General features: G+C 44.7%; 1 protein-coding gene across 1 annotated transcript in view; it reads left to right on the forward strand.

Moving 5' to 3' along the window:
* The first annotated feature begins 3,614 nt into the window (after positions 1 to 3,614).
* KCNJ6 (potassium inwardly rectifying channel subfamily J member 6) overlaps positions 3,615 to 22,758 on the forward strand; it is a 252,726-nt gene continuing 233,582 nt past the window's right edge. The window contains exons 1-2 of the mRNA XM_068270415.1: positions 3,615 to 3,699; positions 13,653 to 14,071. The gene's annotated coding sequence lies outside the window, so the exon portion shown is untranslated. The remainder of the gene's footprint in view (positions 3,700 to 13,652; positions 14,072 to 22,758) is intronic.

A 22,758-nucleotide genomic window follows, 5' to 3' on the forward strand; every position in this document is an offset into this window, starting at 1 on the left:
TGATCGGAAGGGGGTCTGAGGGGGATCTGAGGGTTTGGCCGAGTAATCAGGAGCCCACACGGGGCAAATTAGGGCCTGATCTGATGGGTAGGTGTGCTAGGGGGTGAGAGGTGGTGACAGGAGGGGATTGATGGGTGTCTCAAGGTGTGATTAGAGGGGGGAATAGATGTAAGCAATGCACTGGCGAGGTGATCAGGGCTGGGGTCTGAGGGCGTTCTGAGGGTGTGGGCGGGTGATTGGGTGCCCTAGGGGCAGATAGGGGTCTAATCTGATGGGTAGCAGTGACAGGTGGTGACAGGGGGTTACTGATGGGTGATTGATGGGTTAGCAGTGGGTGATTAGATGGCAGAACAGATGTAAACAATGCACTTTGGAGGTGATCTGAGGGTAGGTCTGGGGCAATCTGATGGTGTGGGAGGGTGATCAGATGCCCGTAAGAGGCAGGTTAGGGTCTGATCTGATAAGTGGCAGTGACAGGTGGTGATTGACGGGTGATTGACGGGTGAATGACGGGTGAATGACGGGTGAATGACAGGTGATTGACAGGTGATTACAGGGGAGAATAGATGTATACAGTACACAGGGGGGGGGGAGGTCTGTGGGGGTCTGAGGTCGTTCTGAGGGTATCGGTATGTGATTGGGTGCCCTAGGGGCAGATAGGGGTCTAATCTGATGGGTATCAGTGACAGGGGGTGATTGATGGGTGATTGATGGGTAATTAGTGGGTGTTTAGAGGAGAGAACAGATGTAAACAATGCACTTGGGAGGTGATCTGATGGTGGGTCTGCAGGCGATCTGATGGTGTGTGTGGGTGATCAGATTGCCGGCAAGGGGCAGGTTAGGGGCTGATTGATGGGTGGCAGTGACAGGGGGTGATTGATGGGTGGCAGTGACAGGGGGTGATTGATGGGTGATTGATAGGTGATTGACAGGTGATTGACAGGTGATCAGTAGGTTATTACAGGGAAGAACAGATGTAAATAATGCACTGGTGAATTGATAAGGGGGGGGGTCTGAGGGCAATCTGAGCGTGTTGGCGGGTGATTGGGTGCCCGCAAGGGGCAGATTAAGGTCTAATCTGATGGGTAACAGTGGCAGGTGGTGATAGGGTGTGATTGATGGGTGATTGATGAGTAATTAGTGGGTGTTTAGAAGAGAGAACAGATGTAAACAATGCACTTGCGAGGTGATCTGACGTCGGGTCTGTGGGTGATCTGATGGTGTGGGTGGGTGATCAGATTGCCCGCAAGGGGCAAGTTAGGGGCTGATTGATGGGTGGCAGTAACAGGGGGTGATTGACAGGTGATTGACAGGTGATCAGTGGGTTATTACAGGGAAGAACAGATGTAAATAATGCACTGGCGAATTGATAAGGGGGGGTCTGTGGGCAATCTGAGCGTGTGGGTGGGTGATTGGGTGCCCGCAAGGGGCAGATTAGGGTCTAATCTGATGGGTAACAGTGACAGGTGGTGATAGGGGGTGATTGATGGGTAATTAGTGGGTGTTTAGAGGAGAGAACAGATGTAAACAATGCACTTGGGAGGTGATCTGACGTCGGATCTGCGGGCGATCTGATGGTGTGGGTGGGTGATCATATTGCCCGCAAGGGGCAGGTTAGGGGCTGATTGATGGGTGGCAGTGACAGGGGGTGATTGATGGGTGATTGACAGGTGATCAGTGGGTTATTACAGGGGGGATAGAGGCATACAGTACACAGGAGGGGGGGGGGGGTCTGGGGAGAATCTGAGGGGTGGGGGGGGGGTGATCAGGAGGGAGCAGGGGGCAGTTTAGGGTTACAAAAAAAATAGCGTTGACAGATAGTGACAGGGAGTTATTGATGGGTGATTAGGGGGGTGATTGGGTGCAAACAGTGGTCTGGGGGGTGGGCAGGGGGGGCCTGAGGGGTGCTGTGGGCGATCAGAGGGAAGGGGGGGGGATCAGTGTGCTTGGGTGCAGACTAGGGTGGCTGCAGCCTGCCCTGGTGGTCCCTCGGACACTGGGACCACCAGGGCAGGAGGCAGCCTGTATAATAGGCTTTGTATACATTACAAAGCCTATTATACACATGTCAGCGGCGATCGGGCAGCTAGTAACCCGCCGGCGCTTCCGAACGGCCGGTGGGTTACAGCGCGAGGGGAGCTGAGCCTGTCGCCGGCAGCTGATCGCGCCACAAATGACGGTATCGCCGCATAACCACGCCGGCCGCCACCACCGCCGATGGGCGTATTGCGGTCGTTTGGGCCCAGCCCTTGACGCCGCCCATCGGCTTAAGGCGGTCGGCAAGTAGTTCAAAAAATTCTCAGTTTTTGGCCATCATAGCTTTAAAATAATACATGCTACCATAATTAAAACCTATGTATTTTATTTGCCCATTTGTCCCGGTTATTACACCATTTAAATTATGTCCCTATCACAATATATGTCGCCAATATTTTATTTGGAAATAAAGGTGCATTTTCACAATTTTGTGTCTATCACTATTTATCTTATAATTTAAATTTTTTTTCGCAATATACCCTCTTCACATGCATATTAAAAAAGTTCGGACCCTTATGTAACTATTAATGTTTTGTTTTGTGGGAGGTAAACAGCTAATTTCAAATGTAATAATGTGTGTTTATTTTATTAAAAATGTATGTAGATATAGTTTTATTATTTGGCCACAAGATATCCACAGTGAGATTTTTTTTTTCTAGCCCTGAAAGCGAAGTGCTCACTTCCAGGAAGCATAAGGAGGACGGGAAACATTTTTTTGTCAGAAAGACCGCGGCCTCTGATAAGAAGCCGTCTTTTCTGCCGGGGACTTAGAGCAATGAAAGGGAACTATGTTCCCATTGATTGATCTCCAGGCTACCGGGGGTGGGAAGGGCATGCGCAGATGGACACGGGAGCGCACAGATGCGCGCAACAGCAAGGCAGCAGCCGCCGCGATGTGACAAACATGTCCGGGTGGCAGGAATGGTTAAAGGACCTCTGTCGCGAAAATCTTAAAATTTAAATTACATGTAAACCCATACAAATAAGAAGTATGTTTCTTCCAGAGTAAAATGAGCCATAAATTAGTTTTCTCCTATGTTGCTGTCGCTTACAGTAAGTTGTAGAAATCTAACATTACCGACAGATTTGGGACTAGCCCATCTTCTCATGAGAGGTTCTCAGGGTTTTCTTTATTTTTAAAAGCACTTAATGAATGGCAGTTGCTCAATCCAACTGCCAAAGAAGTGTACGTTGAGCAGGGAGATTGGCCAGCATCAGTGTATAAATCTTTTTAAGGGAATGTCTTTATAAAGAATAAAGGCCATGCTGAGAATCCCCCATGAAGAGATGGACTATCCCAAAACCTGTCGATAATGTCAGATTTCTACTACCTACTGTAAGTGACAGCAACATAGGAGAAAAGTAATGTATGGCTCATTTTACTCTGGAAGAAATGTACTTCATATTTGTGTGTGTTTTAGATTTTCAAATTTTCACGACAGTTCCTCTTTAAGCAGCAAATCACATGATCTTATAACCCTCCCCCACCATCCTGCCCATTTCCTATAACAGTCAGATGGCAGTAGTTACAGCAGTTAGGCAAGGGACACACGTTTTCTTCACACCAGGAGGTTGATTCACAAAAGTGTGATAACTGCTCTCACAGCTGCTGGCGCGCCGAGGTTTGCGCGCGTACACCATTACTCCGCGTGATAAAGGAAGGTTTGCGCACAATTGGCCGCTTCAAAAAGTGCACTTTTTTCAGTTTTGTTCGTGGAGTATGTGAATAAATTGCCTTTATCTCAAGCGACAGCATTGAGTCTATTTCTGAGTGGCCAGTCCACCACCGCCACCTGAATCTTTTAATCTTTTAAACAATTATTATAAAGGAGATCAGTGGCTACAGCTTAAAAACATTTAAATAAAAAGACCTAATAGTTTTTTAAGAAAATCGATTTTAAAGTTTCCAATGAAAAAAGTATTCGTGAATCGTGATTAAAAACCACCAAAACCCGCCTACTTTAGCGGTTAATAGCAAAGCCCCCTTACTTGCAAGAAACACCAAATTTGCAGGATATGTTACGTAGAACAGTGGGAACAAGGGGGACATTTTTCAAAAAGGACCTTATAGTTTTTGAGAAAATTGATTTAAAGTTTCAAAGGGAAAAAACTATACATGTAAATGCGGTAAATACATTAACTGTCATTTACCGCGTTTAAATGTATACTATTTTCCTTTGAAAATGTAAAATCGATATTCTCAAAAACTATAAGGTCTTTTTGAAACAAAAAATTCCACTTGTTCCCACTGTTCTACTTAATATATCCTGCAAATGTGGTGTTTATATCAAGTAAGGGGGCTTTGCTGCTATTAACCGCTAAAGTCGGCAGGTTTGGGCGGTTTTAATCACGGCCCGTGATCACTGCTAAATCCGTGATCACGACCTGGATCTGGACCACGATCACGAGTGCATTTGGAACTGAATCCGTGATCGATAGGCAATAACGAATTCGGATCACGATGTCGGATAGTAGTGAAAAGTGCTTGTGAATCATGGCTATTCTGTGATCACGAGGTTGTGATGAGCATCACTGGCAGGCCCGTTTCCAGGGCCGTGCGGCCCGTGCGGGCGCCCTGGGCGCCACAGGACTGTGGGCGCAGTAACGGAGGGGGGAGCCGCAGCCGCGGGGAGGGCAGCCGGACCTCTCCCTCCCTCTCCTCTCCGGGCGCCCTCAGTGCTCCCCCCTCCGAGTCTGACTGCACAGGAAGTGCTGTGTACAGAGCGCATTAGCGCAACTCACCTCCCTCCCTGGTTCCAATCGCCGCCGGTCTCCTCTTCTCTTCATAGCCGCTCATACACACGCTGCTTCCTGTTTACCCGGAAGCAGCGTGTCAGCGGCTATGAGGAGAAGACAGAAGAGGAGACCGGCGACGATTGGAACCAGGGAGGTCAGGCTGCCCTCCCCGCGGCTGCGGCTCCCCCCTCCATTATGGGGGAACAGCTTCCTATCTAACCTATGCTGGGGGGCACCTACCTAATCTAACCTATACTGGGGGGGCACCTACCTAATCTAACCTATACTGGGGGGCAGCTACCTAATCTAACCTATACTGGGGGGCACCTACCTAATCTAACCTATACTGGGGGGCAGCTACCTATCTAAACTATACTGGGGGGCACCTACCTAATCTAACCTATACTGGGGGGGCATCTACCTAATCTAACCACACTGGGTGGGCACCTACCTAATCTAACCTATACTGGGGGCACCTACCTAATCTAACCACACTGGGAAGGCACCTACCTAATCTAACCTATACTGGGGGGCACCTACCTAATCTAACCACACTGGGGGCACCTACCTAATTTAACCTATACTGGGGGGCATCTACCTAATCTAACCTATACTGGGGGGCACCTACCTAATCTAACCACACTGGGGGCACCTACCTAATCTAACCTATACTGGGGGGCACCTACCTAATTTAACCACACTGGGAAGGCACCTACCTAATCTAACCTATACTGGGGGGCACCTACCTAATCTAACCACACTGGGGGGCACCTACCTAATCTAACCTATACTGGGGGGCACCTACCTAATCTAACTACACTGGGGGCACCTACCTAATCTAACCTATACTGGGGGGAAGCTACCTATCTAACCTATACTGGGGGGCACCTACCTAATCTAACCTATACTGGGGGGCACCTACCTAATCTAACCACACTGGGGGGCACCTACCTAATCTAACCTACACTGGGGGGAACCTACCTAATCTAACCTATACTGGAGGGCCCCTACCTATCTAACCTGTATTGGGGGCACCTACCTACCTAGCTTATACTGATGGCAACTATACTGGCTACCTATATTGGAGGCACCTACCTAACTAACCTACGATGGGGGCAACTATTCTGACTCCCTATATTAGGGGCACCTACCTATCTAACCTATACCGGGGGCACCTGTCTATCTAACCTATACCGGGGGCACCTGCCTATCTAACCTATACTGGGGGCACCTGCCTATCTAACCTATACTGGGGGCAACTATACCGGCTACCTATACTGGAGGCACCTACCTGGCTAACCTATACTGGGGCACCTATGCCTGGCTACCTATACTATGCCTAGCTACCTATACTGGGGGGACCTATAGCTGGCTACCTATACTGAGTGCAACTAGACCTGGCTAACCTACACTGCGTACACAATTATGACCCTGTTTTGAGACAATGTTAAAAAATAACTTTTAATTCACAATAGTATAAAATGATCTTTGAGTATATAACTTTTTGTTTATTTTCCCTTTTATTTAGTTTACAAGTACCTGGTTGGGCAGCAAAAAATTGCGTATCCCCCCCATGGAGACCCTATATACAGCTAGGTCACCTGGGGTTTCTGCCCCTTACCAGATAAAAAATGCTGATAAGATTCTACATAAATAAAGAAACCCTCCACCTGAGGGTTGAGAGTACATCTCTTGTTGTTTTCCTTATCTATGTGTTTGTAACTGGCTATATGATTCTTCTATAATGCACTTTGCACCCTAGCACTTTATTTATTCATGCCCTGACGACGGCTCTAGTTTCATGAGCCGAAACATGTTGGTTTAGGTGGAGGGTTTCTTTATTTATGTAGAATCTTATCAGCATTTTTTATCTGGTAAGGGGCAGAAACCCCAGGTGACCTAGCTGTATATAGGGTCTCCATGGGGGGGATACGCAATTTTTTGCTGCCCAACCAGGTACTTGTACACTAAATAAAAGGGAAAATAAACAAAAAGTTATATACTCAAAGATCATTTTATACTATTGTGAATTAAAAGTTATTTTTTAACATTGTCTCAAAACAGGGTCATAATTGTGTTGACAGTAAAAATCAGACGTGTGTAGTGTAACCTACACTGCGGACATGTATACCTGGCTTTGCAGGGGGGGGGGGCCCAATTTTAACCCTCGCCCTGGGTGTATTTTAGCCTAGAAACTGCCCTGATCACTGCTACATACCAAACATTGTTGTTTCTGTTAACAACAAAGATGATAGAATTATGAAAGAGAGTGTGTCTATATAATGAAAAGATGGAAAGAGTATGTTATGGCATGTTGTGTGAAAATAATACATATTGATTTATTTATTTATTTATTTTGTACCTTATTTAGAATTATCATAATATGCAACTGTGTTGTACTTTATTATACTTAATTGCCTACTTTATTACTTAAGTATAGGTAGCCAGATGACCCCTGCCTGCCTGTTTTCCTCTAGTATAGGTATCCAGATGACTCCCTTAATCCCTCCTCCCCCACCTAGCCAGCTCGTCTTCACACCGCAGCAGCCATCAGTGTCACTCATTTCTCCACTTGTCTCCAGTGCAGAAGCTTCCTCTTCCTTTCCGTTGTTAATGCTGCCCAAGTCCATAGCCGCCGGCCATAATGCAAACGTGAATAGAGAGCAAGATGGCTGCTGCACAGACGGCTAGCAGCAGAGTACCGCGGTCAGGCACTTGCCTGATCTCCCTGTAATGCAAGATTTCCAAGCTTGCAAATGCTACACCAGTTTAGCCTGCTGCTTTGGTGCCCTTGCTCCTGTGGTGCCCTAGGCCATGGCCTAGGTGGCCTTGGCTTAAGTCTGGCCCTGATTTTAGCTAACTAGTATTCCAAGCAATACTGAACACTTTAGAAGTGATTAACATGTACTACTATTATGCTCGGTACACACTATGACATTTTCTGGCAGATTTACTGTCAGATAGATTATTTCCAACATGTCCAATCTAATTTCTGATCATTAGCTGATCGATTTCCGATAGGAGTGAATGGAAAACAGTTGTAAATCGGTTGGAAAATGATCGGAAATCAATCGGAAATCAGATCGGACATGTTGGAAATAATCGATCTGGCAGTAAATCTGTCAGAACATCTCATAGTGTGTACCTAGCATTAAATATGTCAGTCTCAGGAGACACTTAAATTAATCTTTACCATACCAGGGGGTACTTGGTGAGCACAGACTTTTAAAGAGGAACTCCAGTGAAAATAATGTAGTAAAAAAAGTGCTTCATTTTTACCATAATTATGTATAAATGATTTAGTCAGTGTTTGCTCATTGTAAAATCTTTCCTCTCCCCGATTTACATTCTGACATTTATTACATGGTGACATTTTTACTGTGGGCAGGCTATGTAGCTGCTCCTAGCTGTTTTGGCTGTTAGAGACAGCTGTAAACAGCTATTTCCTGTCTGTGAACCTTGTTACATTGTAACAAACTGCCAAAAGTACCGCGGTCCCAGAGCTTCTTGTGGGAGGGGTTTCAGCACAAAATCAGTCATACAGCGCCCCCTGATGGTCTGTTTGTGAAAAGCATTATATTTCTCATGTAAAAGGGGGTATTAGCTACTGATTGGGATAAAGTTCAATTCTAGGTTGGCGTTTCTCTTTAAAAGGGGTACATACCAATAAAATGTTGAGAACCACTGCTCTATAACACTGAGGGTGGAGTCTCTCTCTCTCTCACACTCCATGGGCTTGATTCACAAAGCGGTGCTAACCCAGTTAGAGACTTTAGGCGTGATAACCATTGCACCACGCTGGTGAAAAACCAGTTTAGGCGTGATAAGATTAGGCGTGATAAGTTTAGGCGTGATAGGTTTAGATAAGTTTAGATCGCGCGCAAAGTCCCGCACGCAAAGCAGCGCCATTAAACTGTATGCGAAGTGCACCAGACTTTGCTAGCGCAAAACTTTTGATCAGCTGTGCACTGCGGTGCTAACCCAGTTGGTGCTTAAACTTATCACGCCTAAAATTATCATGCCTAAACTTATCACACCTAAACTTATCACGCCTAAACTTATCACACCTAAACTTATCACGCCTAAACTGAGTTTAGGCGTGATAAAGGGCTTTTCACCAGCGTGCTAACTGTTAGCACCGTTTTGTGAATCAAGACCCTTCTCTCTCTCTTTCTCTCTCTCGTACTTTGATCTTTCATTCTCTCTCTCTCTTTCTCTCTCTCGTACTTTGATCTTTCTCTCGCTCTCTCTCTTTCTCTCTCTCTCTTTCTCTCTCATACTTTGATCTTTCTCTTTCCCTTCTCTCTGTATGGCACTTAAAGCATCTTTCTGCCATGTTGTGCTCTTTCTCTCTGCAAAAATCATACATTTTTTCTGCAGAACTTTGCACTCTCTTTCTTCTTGCAACACTTTCACCCACTTTCTCTCTTTTGTCTCTCTGTCCTGCATTTTAGCCTCGCTATCTCTATGGCATTTTATGCTCTCTGGGCCATATGCAATTCACTTTTTTCACCCAGGAGATAATTTTTCATTTTGTATTTAAAATAACTTTTCAGCACTTTTCAACTAAAACAGTACCAAAAAGTAAATGAAAAGGTACTATCAAAATTGTTTTGAGTATTTTCTTGCTTTTTGGTGGCGTAAAAATGCATTTTATGGCCAAGTTTAAAAATGTCTCGTAGGAAAAAACTCAGGAGAAAAAGTAAATCCTACATGGGTCTCTCTCTCTATATATATTTATCTATCTATCTGAGGCAATTGACATGTTTTTTTAGGACTGCCCCCCCCCCGCCCCCCCAGCACTTCTCTATAGAACTTTGCACCTTCTTTGCATTTTCTCATACTGCTGTAGTGCACTCTCACTTTCTCATTCTGCTTCCTTGCGCTTTTGTTCTCTCCATCACCTTGCACTCTCCCCTTCTCCTTCCATGACCTTTCTTTCTCTTGTCCCACCTCTTCTCAGTTTCACCATGGCATTTTTCTGTCTCTCTCCCCTTTTTCTCACTTTTGGACAGGGCCGGCGCTACCATAGAGACAAAGGGGGCAATTGCCCCAGGGCCCCAGAGGCTGTAGGGGCCCCCCAAGGGGTGTCATCCCTCCCCTCCAGCTATGGTGACCTCATACATGCCTGCAGGGAACAAGGAAGAGAGGCGGGGAGAAGCAGTCCAGAGCACAGTGCTGCCTTGTTTCCTGCCTGGATTAGGTAAGACCCCAATGTGTGTACTCTCTGAATTTGAAGAAGGAGGAAGGGAATAATAGGGTCCTCAACAATGTTTTTTGGGACAGATCATGGACACCCAATGATTTTGTGTGGCTGGGAGGGTGGTGGAACAGGTCCTGGGAGCCGGCTTGGGGGCTGCAGGGGGGTGTTGCTAGGGGCCCCCAAGTTACTTTTGCCCTGGGGCCCCATTGTAGCTTGAACCTGCCCTGCTTTTGGATGTCCTTTCTCCTTTATCTATCTTTGCATCGTCCATACTAAATAAACGTACAACCCAGATTATGTCTATGCTCAAACAAGGGCACTTTAATAACCAGGGCCATTTTTAGGCATAGACAAACCAGGCAGATGCCTGGGGTGACAGCTAATTGAGGGGGCACCAAGGAGTTATTCTTAGCAGACTGTGCTTTATGCAACTCTTATTTAAAAAAAATGCCAGCTACATTAAGACAGGGCTGAATGGTAATTTTAACACCTAAATGGCCACTACTGATTTACATAACAAAGGTTGCCTGACAAGCAAAACAGTGAGTAGCAGGTACTGTTCATGAGCTAATTCATCTGGAATTTTTGTTTTGATTTCTATTGATTGCTGCAATTCTTCTGGATTTCCAGAACAATATTCCAATTTGTAAAGACACGCAAACAGTATAGTGTCACACAAACAGTATCATTTTTTTTTTTTAAATATAAAGTGGTGACACGCCTCTCTAAAATCTGAACTCAGAACTTAATCTCTGCTCTAAAAAAATAAGCACCAGCATAATAACCTTTAGAGAAAAAAATGTCTTTGTTACAGCTGAAGCAAATACTGCAATAAATCTGCAGTGTGGCTACTTCCTGCATTCATGGAAGCAGAAATAGGGTTAAAGGGAAGGTCCAAGCAAAAAAAAAAATGAGTTTCACTTACCTGGGGCTTCTACCAGCCCCATGCAGCCATCCTGTGCCCTCGTAGTCACTCACTGCTGCTCCAGTCCCCCGCTGGCAGCTTTCTGACCTCGGAGGTCAGGGCCGAATTGCGTACATTTTTACACATTCCCGCTAGTGCTGGAACATTAACACATACATTTTTACGTGTTAGTGGTGCAACGCGTAAATTTTTGTTCCTGCACTAGCTGGAATGCGTAAAAATGTATGCAATGTGGCCCTGACCTCCGAGGTCAGAAAGCTGCCAGCGGGGGACTGGAGCAGCAGTGAGTAACTACGAGGGCACAGGATGGCTACATGGGGCTGGTAGAAGCCCCAGGTAAGTGAAACTCATTTTTTTTTTTTGCTTGGACCTTCCCTTTAAAGGGGAACTTCAGCCTAAACAAACATACTGTTATTAAGTTACATTAGTTATGTTAAGTAGAATAGATAGGTAATATAATCTCTTACCGACCCCGTTTTAAAAGAACAGGCAAATGTTTGTGATTCATGGGGGCTGCCATATTTGTCATGGGGGCAGCCATCTTTGTGGTTGAAAGGAGGTGACAGGGAGCAGGAGACACAGTTCCAAATGTCCTGTGTCCTGATAACCCCTCCCAGCTGCACACGCTAGGCTTCTAATGTCAAATTAAAAATGTAAAAAAAAAATTGTACCAAAACAGCAGAACGAGAACAACAACATCAGAAATCCCATCATGCTTTGCACAGCATTAGGGGAAAAATGCCCGGGCAGTTTTTTTCTGTGCAGCTAAAAATGAGGCTTGTATAAGAGAAAAAAAAGTTCTGATGCTGTGAAACAGTTAAAGAAACACCAGGCCTTTCCAGTGCTGCTGAGTCAATTTTTAGTCTGGAGGTTCACTTTAACAATATCCCGTGCTTTCAAAATAGCCTCTCTTCTGTGGCAGGCAGCTGACACGGCTGAGGGATCAAATTACACTGGTGATTAGTCACAGATGAGGGTGCGTTTCTCTATGTTTTTCTTCTGTCCTGTGCAAGAGTTCAGGTCCACTTTAACATTTATAGGCAGAGTTTGCCATGTGGGTTGAGTGAGTCTGAGTCAGTGAGGTGTATCTGGCCTGGTAATAATGTGTTTATCCTGCATAGACTTGTTTCGAGAAACAATGGGCTTGATTCACAAAATGGTGCTAACTGTTAGCACGCCGTGAAAAGTAATTTCAGGTGATAACGTTTATCGCCCACAAAAAATTGTGTCCGCGCGTTAACGCAAATTTTTCATGCATTAAAGCTCGCATTTCAATTCAATAAATTCACGTAATTGCGCGAACGCAAATGTTTTTTGCGCAAAACCCGTTTTTTTCATGCAAAAATGTGCTAAAACGCACACAAAGCTGTGCTAACAGTTAGCACCGTTTTGTGAATCAAGCCCCATATTTTTGTATCTAACCTTTAAATTCCTCATTGCTGTCTGCAAAGCCAAGCTATGAAGTCTACAGATTTACTTTTCATAGGTTTAGGGGGTGAGGAGCCGGCAACAGCTGCCTTGCCTTTGGTGCCAAAATGTCAAAAAACGGCCCTGAATAACCATCATTTAATTTGGTAGCTGAAATTCAGAACCACATAGCCAAATTCTGCCAATGATCCCACAGCTGTGAACACAAAGTGCAACTTCCAGTCCAATCGACTGGAATTGCACAATTATTTCCATCCTGTCCTTTTCCATCCTGTCCTATCTGTTTCTGAACGATAAAGGGATCGATGTTGCAACGTTATCATCAGAAAAATCGATCAATTTATCGATCAGGAACAGTTTGGACATGTACACACAATGCAACTTCCTGTCAGATTACCCATCGATCTGACAGGAAATTGTATTGTGTGTTCCCAGAATGACTCTTCTTTACACAACTGATGCGAGCGACAAAAGCCCAGAGGATGTGCCAAGTGCAGCCTCAGCGAGCAAATATTATAGAGAAACCATAACCAAGAATTGGGCTTCATCCCAATCAGTAGCTGATACCCCCTTTTTACGTGAGAAATCTATTCCTTTTCACAAACTGATCATCAGGGGGCGCTGTATGGCTGATATTGTGGTGAAACCCCTCCCACAGGAAACTGTGAGGACCATGGTCCTGGCAGTTTCCTGTCTGTGATCCTCGTTGCATTGTGGGAAATAGCTGTTTACAGCTGTTTCCAACTGCCAAAAAAAGCAAGCAGCACCTCCTTCCACTGACATCACCTGCCAGCAGTAAGGGCCCATTCACACTTAAAAGCGCAAAACGCCAGCAGTCGTTTTGCGGGAGTGATTTTTCCACGATTTAATGCAGAAAAATCACTGGGCACTGCAGCATTTGGCGATTTGCGTTAATCACCGGCGATTAACGCACATCGCACAAGTATGAACGAGCCCATAGGGTATTAAAGCACTAGCGCTTGAGCGTTTTGCCGAAATCGCCGGAAAAACGCTCTAGTGTGAATGTGCCCTAAAGATGTCACCATGTGATAAATGTCAGAATGTAAATCAGGGAGAGGACAGATTTTACAATGGACAATAAATGTGATAAATGTCAGAATGTAAATCAGGGAGAGAAAAGATGTGAATCAATGGGCAAACACCGTGTAAATCATTTACACATAATTATTGTAAAAATAAAGCATTTTTTTTAATACATTATTTTCACTGGAGTTCCTTTTAAAATCTTGGATGCAGAGAGAGGCTTCAGGTTTACATACATCACTCTCGTCCTCATCCTGCCTTTTCCTTTCTCCCCACTAGATGGCGCTGAACCAGCTCAACTCCCTAGGCACCCTGCCTGTCAGAATGAGCCCGATTCATGGAAGCTGCAGATCGCATGACGTCTCCTGACTTTTCTCTCTCTCTGCCTGCCTGGGCTTCTCCTGTACGCTGGGCTGATCATCAGCTGGTCGAAGCTCGCGTTATCTGGCTGCAGCAGCCCAGCAAGCTGATGAGGACTTGAATCCCACTAGTGGTCGTGCGTTTTGGAGACGGGGAGGCAGAAGATGCTTGGAGATCGGGATGGAGGAGCACTGAGGAAGAGCAAGCTTTGATCAAGGCTTTGCCTCTAATGAGACCTTATTCAATAACCCCGAGCAACAGAGCGTCCAGCAGCAGGCATCCGCTGTACAGCATCAGCAGCAGCAACATGAGGATCTGAGCCTGAACATCACTAGAAGGTAATTCTCAATCTGCACCCCTCTCTGCCACTTCTGCTGCTTCTCTCACTGCATGATCCCCCTCTGTCTGGGCACCCAATGCACACATACCACAGAGCAACCCCCTAAAAAAAAGTATTCTGCCTAACACCTGGCTCTTGTTTTTTATGGTTTCTTTAAAAGAAAAAAAAAAAAGAAAAACTTAAAATGAGCACTCAACAGACTGCTAAATCCCCTAAGCATTTTATTGTGTAATGAACAGGCATGGTCTCCTGCCAAAGCATCAGTTATATCTTCCTGTACACAAAACCCATTATCTAGTCTCACTGTGTTCATCTGTTTAAATAATGTGAAAATAATGAATTCATCCTGCCATAAGCCGACTGTGAATGGGATCCAGAGCGATTAAGCAAAAGGGCAATTTAGTGTGTGATTCTGAAGCATGATAGAATGTTGGGGGGGGGGGGGGTGAAAAGGGGGAGGGGGTACGTTTTTCAACCATGCAAATCTTTAGGAAAAAATATAGGAATGGAATTCTGTTTGTTTGCTATTAACTGCACAGTTATTAAAGTCTGATTTGGTTATGTAAGTTAAGGAGGGGACTGATGCCATTGCCCCAAAGGAGAAAGAAATTGGTTGGTTGGATCTTACCTTGGATTGTAAAGGAACACAAATGAACTTTTTATAAAGCACAACTGTCATGAGAATTGCTTCCTGCTCACTCTGTCAAACTGTCACATGTGCAACCATATTTGCTGGCTATAGTGCTGCTGTAATGTTTAATACGTTCATAAATAGCACACTAACACGATCCAATAAGGTTGTACAAATAGCATCAATAAGGGGGTAAAAGTGCAAACCCCCAGTCACTTAATCATATCTCAGCTCATTGGATTGCACTCAGTGAAAAGTGATCTCTTACTGCTTGCTGCGACTTCGTGTACTCTACACGTTTCTTCCTAACTGGTTATATTTTCTTGGAAGTATTAGCAATAAAATCATTAGTGTTTTGTTACTATGGCAACTTTGGGGGTCAGTTAGGCAAAAGGAATAGTACTATAGATGCTGTAGTGTGGTGGGAAGTACTGTATGCTGCTTTCCAATATTTGGTTTGTAAATATGTTTTAACTTGATCTTTACCTGTATTTATGAAGTGTTTTAGACATTAGTTAGGTGTATAAAATTGTAATAATTTTACAGTTAGGGATGTTTTTTTTCATTTGATACTGCAGGGCTGTTTGAACCACAGACTCAGCGTTATGTTGTCAGGACCACGGACAGGGGTACGCTACACAGGCAGTTTTCTTGTCAGGACTATGGAGTTTGCTGAGATGACCAGTGACAAAGTTGTGCTGCTAGGACTATGGACAGAGTTGTCCTGTGAGAACTGTAGTATGTAGTATAGTATAGTTGCTCTGTCAGTACGCAGGACCACTCACAGAGTTGTGCTATTGGTATTTGCACAGAACTGTGTGCTGTCAGGACCATTGATAGAGCTATGCTGTGATGATGATCTTAGACAGGAAAATTCTGCTGTGTGGACCATGGGTTAAGGACCATGGGCAAAGTTGTGCTGTCAGGACCATAGTTGTGTTGTCAAGACCATTGGCAATTGTGCCATGGTGATGACGACATACAGTGTTATACTGTGAGGACCATGGGTAGAGTAATGCAGTGATGATGGCCATAGACATAGTTGTACTGCCAAGCCCTTTAACACTGCTGTGTTATCACACCCAAGGAATGATTTTCAGGAACTTGGGCAGTTATGGTGTCATACCATATATGAAGTTGTATTTAAGAGAACCATAGGTCCATTGTGTTGTCAGGACCATCGGCAATGTCGAGGGATCTGAACCATGGCCATAACTAAATTATCCAAAACATAGACACAGTTGTGTTGTAATTTACATGGACAGAGCTCTGTAGTTAGTTGTGTAGTCAGGACCATGGACACAGTTGCCCTATAAGAACAATTGCCTTAGTTCATCTGTCAGGACAGAGTTGTGCTATCATTAGTCATACAGCGCTGTACTGTCAGGACCATGGATAGAGTCATGCTATGATGATGACTGGCGATGGTCAATGACATGCTAATAATTCTGGCTTCATGCAGATTGTATGCACCTTGAAATTTGGTTAATCAACTGCACTTCCTGACAATTTTGATTGGGCCAATTCAATGCTGCATACAATTGTCGTTAAACTTGCATGCATGCTGAAATTATTTGCATCTCATTTACCATATCTAGAGTCAATTATAGACAGCGTTGTGCTGCCAGGAAAGAAAAGACACATCCGTCAGGACCATGGACAGAGTTGTGTGGTCAGGACCATGGACAGTACTGTGCTGTCAGGACCATGGGCAGAGGTGTATGTTCAGGACCATGGATAGTACTGTGCTGTCAGGATCATGGACACAGCTTTGTGGTCAGGACCAAGGACAGTACTGTGTTGTCAGGATCATGGACAGAGTTGTGTGTTCAGAACCATGGATAGTACTGTGCTGTCAGGATCATGGGCTTAGTTATGTGGTCAGGACCATGGACAGTACTGTGCTGTCAGGATCATGGGCTAAGTTGTGTGGTCAGGATCATGGACAGTACTGTGCTGTCAGGACCATGGACAGAGTTGTGTAGACAGGACCATGGACAGCACTGTGTTGTCAGGATCATGGACAGAGTTGTGTGGTCAGGACCCTGGACAGTACTGTGTTGTCAGGATCATGGACAGAGTTGTGTGTTCAGAACCATGGATAGTACTGTGCTGTCAGGATCATGGGCTGAGTTATGTGGTCAGGACCATGGACAGTACTGTGCTGTCAGGATAATGGACAGAGTTGTGTGGTCAGGACCATGGACAGTACTGTGCTGTCAGGACCATGAGCAGAGGTGTATGTTCAGGACCCTGTACAGCAGTGTTCCCCAACCCTGTCCTCAAGGCCCACCAACACTGCATGTTTTGTGGAAATCCACAGAGGTAGTTAATCAGCTCTGCTGAGACACTAATTACCTCACCTGTGAATGTTTGTGGTTTTCTGCAAAACATGTACTGTTGGTGGGCCTTGAGGACAGGGTTGGGGAACATGTACAGGATCATGGACACAGCTTTGTGGTCAGGACCATGGACAGTACTGTGTTGTCAGGATCATGGACAGAGTTGTGTGTTCAGGACCATGGACAGTACTGTGCTGTCTGATAATGGACAGAGTTGTGTGGTCAGGACCATGGACAGCACTGTGCTGTCAGAATCATGGACACAGCTTTGTGATCAGGACCATGGATAAGATTGTTGCTTGTTGCCTGCTGCCTCAGATGGGAAATTTCAGCCAGTCTTTTGAATTATAATAAAGTAGTCCTATTGAAGATGCCTTAATAGGTGAGACTGCAAAGGCTACAGACAGAGATAATGCTGTCAGAACCATGGACAAAGGGCAAAGGAAAGACTTTAGTTGTGAACCGTTTTAACAAGTTATACCAGGATGACCAAAGGCAAAGCTGCACAGTTAGGATTATGTACAGATCAGGGCTTAGAGGACTATGGGTCCTTCTGTCGGCACTGAGCAGCATGGATGGGGTGTAATGTAATAATCATAGATAAAGTTGTATTGTGAGGGCCATTGATACAAGTATGGTATCAGGACCATTGGTAAAACTGTTCTGTTCGGGCCACAGGCAGAGTTATGTTGTCAGGACCATTAAGAGAGTTGTTTTGTCAGGACCATGAGGAGAGATGTGTTGCTAGGACTATGGACAGGGTTGCATTGGTAGAACCATGTGTTGTCAGATCTATGCAAATAGTTACATAGTCAGAACCATGGGCAGAGCTGTACTATTAGGATCACAGGCAGAGTTGTGCTGTCAAACCCATTGACAGAGCTGTGCAGTCAAGACCATGGGCAGACTTGTGTTGTCAGGACCATGAGTAGGGTGATGTTGTGCTGTGAAGATTATTGAACACCTGTGCTGTCAGGACTATGGGTAGATTTTTGCTGTCAAGAGCATAGGCAGATGTTTTGTATTCTAAGCCTGGACACACCTGTGCTGAGCTGTGCTGTCGGGACCATGGTCAGAGTTATGCTGTGTGGACCATGGGCAGAGTTTTGCTGTGTGGACCATGGTCAGAGTTGTTCTGTTGGGACCATGGGTTGATGGTTGGTGTTAAAAGTGTGGGCAGATTGCTGTAAAGACCATTGAAATCTAGAAAGTATTATTATTATTGTTTGCTTAACACTGAAACATTTTCTGCAGTGCTTTTACTGAATGCATAGAACAATTGATATCACTAACTGCTGCTCAGCAGGGCTCACAGTATAATGTAATACCCAGTGTGTAAAACCTTCATTACTGAACGACACGTAGGACTTTAATTGTATAGAGTCGGAATAAGCTTTCATTTGCCACCCATCAGTTTTAGCGTACATCACTTGCCAGCAAATAACAACATTTCCACTTCTATGAAATGACAACTATCCTCTGTAGTTAAAGCATTTGTCTACATGCACTTTATTCTTGTTAAAAATGTGGAGGTAATTTTACAGTGCTGACGTGTAGCTGAATGTCCTGTTTACCTGCTGAAAGTCAAGAGTGGGCTAACAGTGGGCGTGTCTGCTCTAGCTGATGATGAAATCGGAAACAAAGTGCAGAGCAGGGTTGGTTGAAGTAAGATCATGTTTAAAGTGGCCACTAACAATACAATTTGCTGAACGATCATTTACGAATGCTTTTTTGTATGAATGATTGAAAATGATCGTTTGGGACCACTAATGGACAAAAATCTCCTAACCAATCTGATAAGATTAATTAAATTGACCACCTTTTCGGATCGATTTCATTCATCTGATTGGATTGTTTCTGAGATTTTTGTCCATTAGTGGCCCCAAACAATCATTTCTGATCGTTTGTATGAAGAATCGTTCGTATACGATCCATTGCTCCAGGCTATACTTCTTGCTATACCTAATACCTTGCTATACCTTGCTATACCTAATACTTCTTGCTATACCTTGCTAATGCATGATATAAACAAATAAGGAGAGATAATTCATGAGATAAACAGATAAGGAGGGTGATGCACATGACAGCGGTAATACTGATGCACACAGCAATATTATCCTTACTTTCACCTGAAGCACCGCTATAAGTGCAATTCACTGTACCTGAGTAGCGCAACCGTTGCATACGGTAACATGGATTACTAAGGAGCTACTGCAGCAATGGCTGCGCTACTCAAGTACCGCAAGTTGTTCTAGTAGCGGAACTCGTGGTACTGCAGGCAGAAGTAAGGGTAATATTGTTGTACTCTGTGTGTGCAGTCATTGATAAAGGGGTACATGCTATAATAATGTTGAGCATGGGCGTAACAATAGGGGATGCAGCCCCTGCTCTCGTGGGGGGGGCTGTTAAGGGCCATTTTGGGGGGCTGGAGGGGTGGCAGCATGAGGGGAGAACTTAGTAGCACGTCGGTGGGGAGGGGGGGCGGTCCCGTCCCCCCCTCCCTCACCTCGGGCTCTCCCCTCTGCGCTCCCCTCCAGCATTGAATAGTGGGTATGCAGGGGGCGGGCAGCGGCAGATACATACCTTCCTTGCATTCTCCTTCTAGTGTCTGACGCTACTTCCCGTTTATACAGGAAGTCGCGTCAGAAGCTACAGAGAGGAACATCCGTTGAACACAAGGAAGGTATGTATCTGCCACTGCCCGCCACCTGCATACGCACTATTCAATGCTGGAGGGGAGCGCAGAGGGAAGAGCCTGAGGTGAGGGAGGGGGGGACCGTCCCCCCTCCCCACCGACATGCTACCAAGCTCTCCCCTCATGCTGTGACCCCTCCAGCCCTGAAAAACGTCCCTGAGTGGGCCCGTGGGGAGGGGGGCCCACTCAGAATTTCTGCAGGGGGGCCCGGTGATTGCTAGTTATGCCCCTGATGTTGAGAGACATTGACTGGTCTATGAGATGCAAATCAGTTCCTGTAAGTTTCATGTGAATTGTATGCTGGTCTTTGCATTAAATTTGCATGCTAGTCGGAATAATTTGCATCTCATTGACCATCTCTAAAGTCCAGGAGGCAAATTTGCACCTCTCAGTTATAGGGCACTACATAGCAGCACCATTTTTGAAAAGTCACCTCTTGCTGTTGAAAGGTAATTTTCCTTCCTTGATGGTGGGCATTTCGGAGGGTATCATTATCCGATACTGAAAACCAGATGGGTACCAGCCTGCCCTCTGAAGAAGATGTGACTTGCACCTGCCAAATGTGGGTGTTTTTTTGGTTGAGGATCTCATTAGCTTGGAAAAGGAATTAATTATTGGGAGTATCTCATTAGCTCAGACTCATTAACTTCAAATTACTTAAGTATGGGCCGATGCAGCTGGAAAACCTTCTTACTACAAATTTTAAAGGAAAACAACACAAATGCTTATAGGCCTTAGGTGGGCAGCGGGTAAGGGAGCATTTTTTAAATTTTGCAATATTTAATTGTTTGAAAATTTAGATGGAGTACAGGCCGTCCTCGGTTAATGAATGCAATAGGGACTGTAGGTTTGTTCTTAACTTGAATCTGTCCAGAAATCAAAACACTGTGCCATCTCTGTCCACTGAACCTCCTCTATGCCCATGTGTGCCTCCAGTGTCCGCCTCTGTGCCCCCTCTGCCCAGATGTAATTGTTACAACACCTGCAAATGCTCAGCGGGTTGCTAGAATCGCACATATTAATGTGTACAATGCTAGTCAATGAAGGTTCTCACTGGTCCGCGGTTTCTTTCCCTGCGTTATATCCCGTGGCACTGCAAATGTTATTTTAGGTTGGGTTATATGTATGTCACAGCTAGATGCCAAAGTTGGCCACTTCGGACTGACTGATGCGGCCAATACTAGAGGAACTGACTCTTTTCAGACTTTGGCCGGCCAATTTCAGAAGCTACAGCAGCCGGTGGCCCAAGGAAGCTGTCCCTTATGAGCTGGCTTGAATTCTTATCCTTAAAAAGAACCCTTTGGGAGATACTTACCTCGGGAGGGGAAGCCTCAAGATCCCAATCATCCCTGTAGCTTATGTAGAGGCTCTTAGTTCGGGCTAGGCGGAAATAGTATACGATCATATCCGCTCTACTGCTCAGGCACAAAAGGGCTTGCACCTGCGCAGTAGAGCAGATCGTCAGGTTCGGCTATTTTCACCTTAACCCGAATGAAGAGTGGGTAGTGCGTCTGTGCAGGATCGCGGTAGGTAGATATTTATCTTGCCGCACTAGAATTTGAACAGAGGGACGGAGGAGGACAGGGAAGCCTCGATAGAATCCAGAGGCTTCCTTCTCCCGAGGTAAGTAATAAGTATCCCTCAGAGGAATTTTTTTTATTACAGATTCTCTTTAACCATTTAACGGCAAACTAACGTATTAAAACGTCATGCTTTTGCCTGTTAATGGCAACATGACGTTTTAATACGTCGCGCGTTCCCGCCGCCAGTCCGCACATGTGTGCACCGCTACCGCCGCCGTTTACGTCGGGTTCCTGTGCTGGGTGATTGGGGAAGAGGACCGAGCGGTCCTCTACCCAATCGCACTGCCTGGAGTGAAGCGGCCACCTTCATTCACAAAAACGGGAAACTGTAACAGTTTAATAAAGTGTAAAAAAAAAAAAAAAGTGATCTCTTCCTGTACGGGAGAGTGTTCACTAGCACACTATTAATATACACACTATTAATAAAATTAATGAAATTACACTTCCAATCCTCCCCCCCCCCCCCCCCCCAAAAAAAAAACACTTGTAAAAAAAATCAGCTTAAAATAAATAAATAAATAGTTGCCTTTGGGACAATTAATCTATATTTTATGGGGGAAAATTAATTTTAATTTATTATATAGGGGCTTGTAATTATGGCCAGAAGAAAAAAAACAGAACAGAAAAATAACACCTATATTTCAAAATAATATATTGTCGCCATACATTGAGATAGGGACATCATTTAAATGGTTTAATAATCGGGACAACTGGGCAAATAAAATATGTTTGTTTTATCCACAGGAGAATGTTTAAAGGGACTCCGAGCAGTGCAGAACCTATGGAAAGATGCATATCATTTTAAAGCCTTCTTTCTCCTCTTTCCAATTATATATAAACCACCGCCCTACACCTTTGATGGGTATCATTTTAAAGCGCTCTTTCTCCTCTTTCTGACGACCCCTAAATCGTCACCCTACGCCTTTTAGTTTTCTCTATTTTCGCGATTGAAGCCGCGGCTGGGGCAATTTCGATCACGAAAATAGCGAAAACTAAAAGGCGTAGGGTGGTGGTTTATATATTATTGCAAAGAGGCAAAAGAGAGCTTTAAAATGATATGCATCTTTCCATAGTTTCTTCACTGCTCGGAGTCCGTTTAATTTTAAAAGTATAATGGCTGAAAACTGAGAAATAATGATTTTTTTTTTCATTTTTGTTTGTTTTTTCCCATTAAAACGCATTTATAATAAAAAAAAAAATCTTAGCTAAATGTACTACCCACAGAAAGCCTAATTGGTGGTGAAAAAAATGAGGTATAGATCATTTTCTTGTGATAAGTAGTAATAAAGTTATTAGGGAATAAAAGGGAGGAGCACTGACAAGTGAAAATTGCTCTGGTCTGTTAGAGTAAAAACCCTTGGGGGTGAACTGGTTAAAGGACAACTGAAGTGTATAAGGAGCCAGGCATATTTATTTATTTTTAAGCAATACCAG

This window comes from Hyperolius riggenbachi, chromosome 2, assembly GCF_040937935.1.
Source record: "Hyperolius riggenbachi isolate aHypRig1 chromosome 2, aHypRig1.pri, whole genome shotgun sequence".
NCBI lineage: Eukaryota > Metazoa > Chordata > Amphibia > Anura > Hyperoliidae > Hyperolius > Hyperolius riggenbachi.